The sequence below is a fragment of the Cryptomeria japonica genome, chromosome 10 (genome assembly GCF_030272615.1).
Source record: "Cryptomeria japonica chromosome 10, Sugi_1.0, whole genome shotgun sequence".
NCBI lineage: Eukaryota > Viridiplantae > Streptophyta > Pinopsida > Cupressales > Cupressaceae > Cryptomeria > Cryptomeria japonica.
In genome coordinates, this window is record NC_081414.1 from 452864845 (window position 1) to 452874038 (window position 9194).

Here is a 9194-nt window from a genome sequence, read left to right on the forward strand (position 1 = left end):
TAGCCTTGCCTATATAAGCAGGCTCATCTATATTGTATGTAACAACAACTTTTGATGATCCAGTTGATCAATATTTTCTCTTGATAAAATATAGTTTATTCCTATCTATATATTGTCTCTCTATTTTGTACTTTTCATTGAGCTCTTGATCTTGGCAAAATCTCACATGGTATTAGAGCCTAAAGGGCTTCATTGATTAGTCTTTTGGAGACATTGTGGAGGCTTCTATTTTCAAATCTGGGGAGGTGATATTTTTGGGGGCATCATACAATGATTTGGACATCACGATTGAGTCCGGGAGGTCGTTTCCATAAAAATCGAGTATAAACTCGCCATATTTGGTGAAGGAAAAAAATTCGCCTATTCTAGTATATTGTACGGATTTTGTAAAAAAAAAAATTAATTTCTGCAATTTTCTATTTTCAAATCTATTATTTAAATTTGCAGAAAAAAAAATTTCGGGGCTTATTGTAATGTTTTATTATATATTACAAAAAAAATAAAAATTTAGGTGAGGTCCCTTCTCCCCCCGACACCCCCGTACTCTGTGCTTTTCGTAGAGTTCGTACACTGCACTCGAGCCCACCGGTCCATCGTCATTTGTACTCCTCCGTCGGGATGACTCCTCCCCGCTCCGGCATCTGACGATCCACTTTTGGCTCCATGTGACTCTGTGTCATCCCGACGGCTTCCACTATTCTTTTTGGCTCCCGCTTCTCCGATGTTGACTTGCTCTCGCCGTCGTACTTTCTTCGACATTGGCTTCTGGTTCCTCGGCCCCCAACGCCAAACCCCTCCCTGTCGGTGATCACCTTCCTGCCGACACCCAATCTCTCTCCCACCAGTTTTGCACACTGGGTCGCCATGTGCAACCATATTATTTTCCCGCAAAGACACACCGTCAATGTACAGTCGCCACATCATCAGCCTATTCACTGACACGTCAGTATCACATGCTAATCACATCGCGCCACGTTAGCACATCGGTACCATACGGATGCCACGCAGGTAGGGAGGCAAAGTTTTCGTGACGATTAGACGATCGTCAAATTTAATCTAGCAGTTTGTTGATGTCATCAATTTTTGAAAATTTGGCAGGCCCCTTTCATTTGCATTTTTTATTTTGCAGTCCGACTTCAAATGGCCATAACTAGCTCATTTTGGCTCCTTTTTTGGTGCAATTTTTTTTGGAAATGGGATAATTTTCTTGTTATTCATAGTGGTGGATGAATTTTCTGATTTTGATGGACAAATTTTTCAGAATTTGCATATTCTCATGATTGTACCTATCTAATCCCAGATTTTGCAACTTCAGAGGCTTTGTTTGGGGTCATAAGACCTCCTTTTCAGGTGCCATTTTTTAAAAAGTGCATAATTTTTCATCTACTTTCATAATCTGCCATTAGTTTGTAGTGATTTTGAGAAGAAATTTTACTTTCAGTATTTGGTCATTTTTGGCCTATTTGGTACTTGTATTTTGCTTGGATCTCAGTTTAGATCACTAGTAGTATTTATTGAAGTCTCTTATATCTCATATTAAGTAGTTGTAAAATTTAAATCAGAAGTCCACCTTGCCTTGTTTTGCAAGTGGCCCATTGTATACGCATTAAATATAAAGTGCCAAATCATCATTTTTTTTTCGGGGGGGTGGGGGGGGGTGGGGTTCTTGATTGAGTGAATTTGGGGGGGTGCCTTGTGTGATTGTGCCTCTCTCTATCTTGTATTTTTTTTCATTTTGGTGCTATGGGTTCTCCTAAATTTCCACCTTTAACTCCTCATAATTATGCATCATGAAAGATAAAGGCATGGAGTAAACTAATGGAAAAAGGACTCATTCATTATGTAAATGGAACTATAACACCACCTGATCCTAAGGCTTATCCTAATGCTCAAATTGAATGCCTTGCTAAGAGTGTTATGGCACTTGGAACTTTGAGAAAATATGTATCAGATGACCTCATTTTTCACATTGATAAGTTTACTACAATCAAAGAGGCTTGGGATATTTATGACAAATTGTATGGACAAGTTGATGAGATTAAGGGGTACAAGCTTGATAATGAACTCACAACATTGGATCCCAAGGATTTTGAAACAATCTAATATTATGTCACAAAAGCAAATGATCTAAGAGTAAAGCTAAAGGATTGTGGAATTGACAAAAAGGATGCTCAATTGGTTTATAACTTGTTGGACAAGCTTCCTTCAGAGTATGCAGCCTTTGTATCTAGCTTTCACACCCGTAGGTTAGCTCAGGGTTCCTCATACACTTCTCCCTCATTTGATGCCTTCATGGAGATGTTGATACTTGAGCACTCTAAGTTGACCAAGATGAGGATTCTCAAATCTTCAAAGTCACAAGCATTGGTGACTAATAAAGGGAATCAAAGCAATCAAGGAAAAGGCAAGAACCAAAATCAGCCTAAGTCTAAACCACAACAAGATGGAGCACAATCATCCTCTCCACAACAAGGTGATTCTACATCCTCACCTAAGAGGAAATCATATAAGGATAATATTTTTTGTGCATTTTGCAAGAAGTCGGGACATGATGAACACTGTTGTTACAAGAAGGATATTGATGAGTTGAAGCATCTTCTTTTGAAGAACAAAATCAACCTACCTTCTAGAATGTCTACTTCGGTTTCCAAAGAAAATGATAAAGGAACGGATCACTCTTTTGGGATAGATGAAGGAAAGGGACAAGGTCTTTGTGCTACTACAAGTCATGATTCAGGGAGATGGATTTTAGATTCAGGGGCTTCTCATCATATGGCATCTTCATAGTCTATGTTCTCTTCATTTGAGCCTTGCCACATGTCGCAGATTTTGATGGGAAATCATACATACATGGATATGATTGGGAAAGGAACTATTGTCATTGGAGATAACTCCTTCAATGATGTGTTGTACCCCATTTGACAAACAATCTTCTTTCCATCTATCAAATCACACATGGGGCAACAAGAAAAATTGTGGAGTTCACACCTGATTCAGTTAGCATTAGAGACTTGGAGACTAGAGCTATCATTGTGACTGGGGTGGTTGATCATGCATCTCGGTTGTACTTTTTTCACATTTTGGTCCTATTGATGAGGTTGATTCTTCCTATGTTGATGATTCAAAATTTAAGGAGAACTATGGGTACTTGAACTTGGGGATTCTCACATGTGACCCTGTTCTTGAGCCTGGCATTTCATCTCCTCCCGTTGATATCACATCACCGATTGCACTTGATGATGCAGCTAGTGCGATAGTTTTTCCTTCTTGTGATTCAATGCAGCAGGATATTCATTGTCTTCCAGCTTCAATTGATTGGGATGCCTACTTGACAGACATTACAGGTTTGTTTGTGGAGTCCTACATTGCAGATTTGGGAGACATCATTGATGACATTCATCTTCTCTTTGATGAAGATGATCCTTCTTCGATTATTGTGAGGGAACACTCTGACCCTCTTGTGCATTCTCTACATGATCATTCTTTAGAGGTTGACATGATTGTGGATACTTTTGTACAACAGTTGGAGGAGGTCTCTTTATCCTTAGGGGAGACATGTGAGTCTTTGGATATTGTTCTACATTCATCTCCAATAGATCTTGCTGTGCCTTTTTCAGAAGCATGGAGCAGTTCACCACCTTTGGTGGGGGTATCTTTCATCATCGACATGGGGACACTTGAGCAGTTTTTAGATACTCCATTCATCATGAGTTTTTTTCCTACATCTTCCCTTCATGATTGGGGAGACCTTATGGATACACATTCTACATTCAACATCGAGCTTCTATCGTTGGTGCAGATTCTACATTGAGGGGGGGCTACCTAGTCTCTCTTCTTCTCTCATATGGGGGGGACCTTTTCCTCACATGGTGTTTTTTCCTTCACATACTTCCTTGAGAGTTTCTTTGTATATAGTTTTCATCTCTCTTTTGGGGGGAGGGTTTTTTTCCCATTGGGTTTTTCTCTCTTTTCCCACTTTATGATCGATTGCATTGGTTTGCGTGCATTTGGTACATGGGTACCTAACATGGCCTTGTAGTCGGGACCCATCTTGCATTGCTTAGTTGCATTGTAGACTTAAGTGCATTCCCCTAAGTTGCACTTGAATGATGCATGATGAGTTACAAAGTTTGATGAAGCGGTGATCAAGGAGCGGTCGAGGTTGTCTTGAATGATGTGCAGTGATTGTTATGTAATCCAATGGTCATACTTGAACCGATTTGTTTGTAATATCTATGAGATCTTAGGTTTGTGATGTGTTACCGACCTATTGTTTTGTTTATAAGGTTGATGAGTTGTTTTGTTGTAGTGTTGGCAATTTTGGTTGAATGTAAGAGTGATTGGTTGTCGAACCAGATGATGTATCTGCAGTATGTGTAAAGGCAGATAGGAGCATGAAAAGGATTTGATCAAGCAGAGTAGTTCTATTCACCAGATCAACAAACGCGTGTTGTTCTCTAACAATTATAACAGTCAAATCCATTAACCGGGTAAGCTCTAACAAGCTTAGTGTTATCTAAATCCTCTAACCAGGTGGTCCGTTAGCTTGGATTTCAAATCCTCTATCAAGGTTACTCCTAATAGGGTATTTCTTCTAATAGGGCATTATAGTCAATCCCTTAACCAGGTGGTCCCTAACAAGATCTGTTCTTAATAGGACTTATTGTAAAACTTTAACAGGCTTGGCTCCTAATAGGGCGAACTTCAGAAGAGTTCAGAATACTTGTGGGTATTCATCCCCACGGTGGTTTTTTCCATTTGGGTTTCCACATCAAAATCATTGTGTCAAGTGGTGAATGTGTTTTGCAGTTATGTTTGATATGGTTAATTTACTTAACAGCTAAATCCACTTAGTTATGATATGATGACCGGTAGCAATCTGAAATGAGCTTTTATTTTTGTCAGTAAAGTATTTGGATGTTTTGGTTAAAAGGTTTTGAGAGTTTCAGAGTTGTTTTACTGTTATTTTGTTATGACAGTCAATCGGTTTACTTGACAGTGATATTGCAATTTTTAGTTCAGTGTTTAAACCAGTCAGTTCTGAGTTTGTCTTGAGAGGTTGTTTTTGTTTGGTGAAAAGTTTATGTCAGTTTTCTATTTACTGATTCACCCTCCCTCTCAGTAGTTTACCGAATCCTTATTGATTCATCATACCATCAATTGGTATCAGAGCATTTCAGGTCCTCTAAGGTCTAAGCCTAACAACTTGAGGTAAAGATCTTGAAGAACGTGATGAAGAAAGAAGGTCCAAAGTTTAATAGGGAAAAATATAGAATATGGAGTGATAGAATGAAAATTTATATCAAGAATCTAGGAAGTCAATACTGGGAATATGTTGGTACTCAATATGTTGCACCTAGTGGGACTATGACTGATGATCAAAAGAAAGAGCAACAAGAAAAAAATCAAGCATTGGAGGCCATTATCAGGTCTTTGTCTAATTCACAATATGTTGATGTCCATGGCCTGGAGACTACTTATGAGGTATGGAAGAAACTTGAAGAAATCTATAGCGGTGATGAGCATGTGAAGATTGCCAAAGAAGAGAGTCTAAGAGGAAAATTTGATTACATGTGGATGGTTGAAGGTGAGAATATACAACAATATGGTCAGAGGATCAAAGAGATAGTTGGTGAGATCAAGAGTGTTGGTGGTAAAGTGGAAGATGCCATAGTGATTAGAAAGGTGTTGAGAACCCTTCTACTAGTCTACGCTATCTGAGTTGTAGCCATTCAGGAGCTAAAATCTATTGAAAAAACTAAGGTAACCCTTGACTCCATCATTGGTAAGCTTACTGCATTTGAATTAAATGGTTATGATGGTAGTGTTCAGAAATCCAAATCTGCATTTAGAGCTTCAGTTTCTAACCCTTCTATAAGGAAAAGTAGAGATGTCAGTCACAACTATGAATCTAGATCCTACAGAGAAGTCAATGATGAAGACAATTTGATTGAGCTTGAAGCATTGTCGGCCAAGTGGTTGCCCAGAGGTACTGGTAAGTACAGAGGTAAATTACCTTTGAAATGTTTTGCATGTAACAAGATTGGACACATTACAGCTAACTATCCTAATGGTGACAATGAGCATAAGCGTGAGAAGTACAAGAAGTACAAAGGAAAAGGCAAAATAAATTGTCTCATTGTAGTTGATGGTGGTATCACTGATGAGGAATCTGAGGGAGATGCTAATGAATACATTGTCTTTGTAGCCATTGAAGAGGAAACATCCGATCAAAAGGCATTAGTTTCTCGCATGGATAATTTCAATGATTAGATCATTGATAGTGGTTGTTTACACCACATGATCGGTGACCGGAGAAAATTTCTTACTTTGAAGGAATTTGATGGAGGAGTTATGAGATTCGGAAATGACTCACCCTGCATGGTAAAAGAAAAGGGAACCATTTCTCTTAATGGAAAGAGCAGTGCAGATGATGTTTACTAGGTTGAAGGATTAAAGCACAATCTTTTAAGTGTAGCTCAACTCAATGACAAAGGTTATCCATTGGAATTCAAGGATGGGATGTGCAAAATCTATGGGAGCAAAGGTGAACTGATTGTAACCATCAAGCAGACAAAAGGTAACCCATTTCACCTGAATCCTAAAGTCAACAACTGTTTAATTGCTAAAGTAGATGATAGTTGGCTTTGGCATCAGAGATTTTGTCATATAAATTCTGATAACATTGTTAAGGTTAGTAAGTCCAAGTCGGTAAGAGGTTTGCCTTAGTTGGACAAACCGGTGAATGCTCTGTGTAAGGAATGTCAGTTAGGAAAGATGACATCCTCAACTTTTAAGAGAAAATATTATTGAGCAGAACATCTGTTAGATTTGGTTCATATAGATCTCTGTGGACCAATAAGGACTAAAAGTATTCAAGGTGACTGATATTTTATGATCTTCACTGATGATTGCTCAAGAATGATGTGGATCACATTCTTGAAGGACAAAATAGAAGCCTTTAGTAATTTCAAGGCATTCATGGCTTTAACTGAAAAGGAAAGTGGTAAGAAGATAAAGTGTCTGAGAATTGATCAAGGTGGTGAATTTACTTCAGAGGAATTCACTATATATTGTGAAGATAATGGAATCAAGAGGCAACTTTCTGCACCAAGGACACCACAACAAAATGGTATTGCAGAGAGGAACAACCAGTCAATTGTTGAAGTTGCTAGAACAATGCTTATACAGGGAGGAGTAGCAAAAACTTTCTGGAGAGAAGTTGTCAGCACAACTGTTTACACTATGAACCAGATATTGGTAAAGAGAGGCAAGGATAAAACTCCTTATGAATACTGGTATGGTAGATCACCTAATGTCAGTTATTTTAAGATTTTTCATAGTAAATGTTTTATTAAGAGAGGTGGCTATGTTAGTAGGTTTGAGGCTAAAAGTGATGAAGGCATATTTCTTGGTTACTCCACCAAGAGTAAGGCCTACAAATGTTACAGCAACCGAACACAGAGAATCATTGAGAGTGTTGATATTTGAGTGGATGAGTATCTTGAAGTCTTAGGAGAAACCAGTGAGAAGAAAAAGGATGAAGAACCTTGCATTCTGATTTTGGATCTAGAACTGGTGAAGCCAGAAGATGATGAAGTAAATGTTGTTGTACCAGTTCAACCAGAACAGGTAAATTCAGAAGAAGATGATGATAGTGAAGAAGAACCTGAAGGTAATGATCATGTTATTCCAAGGTATGTGAGACTTAATCATAATCCTAACCAGATTATTGGAGATAAAGATGCTAGAGTATTAACCAGAAGAAGAATCAGAGAGAATTCTTGCATGATCTCCACTATTGAGCCTAGAAATACTAAGGAAGCATTTGGAGATGATCACTGGATTAAAGCTATGGAGGAGGAGCTTGACCAGATTGAGAAGAACAACACATGGACCCTAGTACCCAAACTAGTGAATAAAAATATGATAGTTACTAAATGGGTATTCAAGAACAAACTGAATGAAGATGGAGTAGTAGTCAGAAACAAAGCTAGATTGGTATGCAAAGGTTATGCATAGGAAGAAGGTGAAGACTATGGTGAGACTTTTGCACCAATTACTAGATTGGAAGGTGTTAGGACTCTACTTGAATTTTAAGCATATAAGTGATTCAAAGTATATCAGATGGATGTGAAGTCAACATTTTTGAATGGAATACTGGAAGAAGAAGTATACATTGAGCAACCAAATGGTTATGCTTTGACTAATGCAAAAGATATGGTGTGTAAATTGCACAAGGCACTATAAGGTTTAAATCAAGCACCGAGAGCATGGTATGAAAGACTACATTCACACCTGATGAAGATAGGTTTTCAGAGAACCAGTGAAGACAACAATATATATCTGAAATCTGAAGGAGATAAGATACTGGTTAGTGAAGTGTTTGTGGATGATATCATATTTGGAGGCAATGATGACATGAGTGATGACTTTGCAAATAAGATGAAAAGTGAATTTGAAATGTCTCTAGTAGGAGAGATAAAAAAATTCATAGGTTTGCAAATTCAGCAAATGAAGAGTGGTATTTTCATCACATGGTCTAAATATGTGAAAGAGGTATTGAAGACATTTGGAATGAGTGACTGTAAACCAGTTGGGACACCAATGGTTACAAGTTGTAAACTGTCTGAGGATGATTATGCATCTGTTGATGAAAAATAGTACAAGTCAATGATAAGGAAATTGCATTATGTTGTTCATAGCAGACCGAATATTGCTCGTGCAGTTGGTCTAGTTGCCACATTTTAGAAGAATCCAAAGGAGACATATTTGATAGCAACCAAGAGGATATTCAGATATTTGAAAGGTACTATTGACTATGGATTATGGTATCCATATGCAGGTAACTTTGATTTGAAGGTTTATACGGATGCAAACTAGGCAGGTAATGTTGATGATAGGAAGAGCAAAACCAGTGGTGCATTCTTTCTTGGAGGAAGACTTGTTTCATGGAGCAGCAAGAAGCAGAGTTGTATATCACAGTCCACTACTGAAGCTAAGTATGTTGCAACATATATGAATTGTACCTAGACAATCTGGATGAAACACATTCTGGAAGGATTCAAGTTGAAGATTACAGATCCAGCAAGGATTTTATGTGATGACACCAGTGCAATTAATATTTCAAAGAACCCAGTTTTGCATGCTAGAACCAAGCATATTGAGCTGAAATATCATTTATTAAGAGAGAA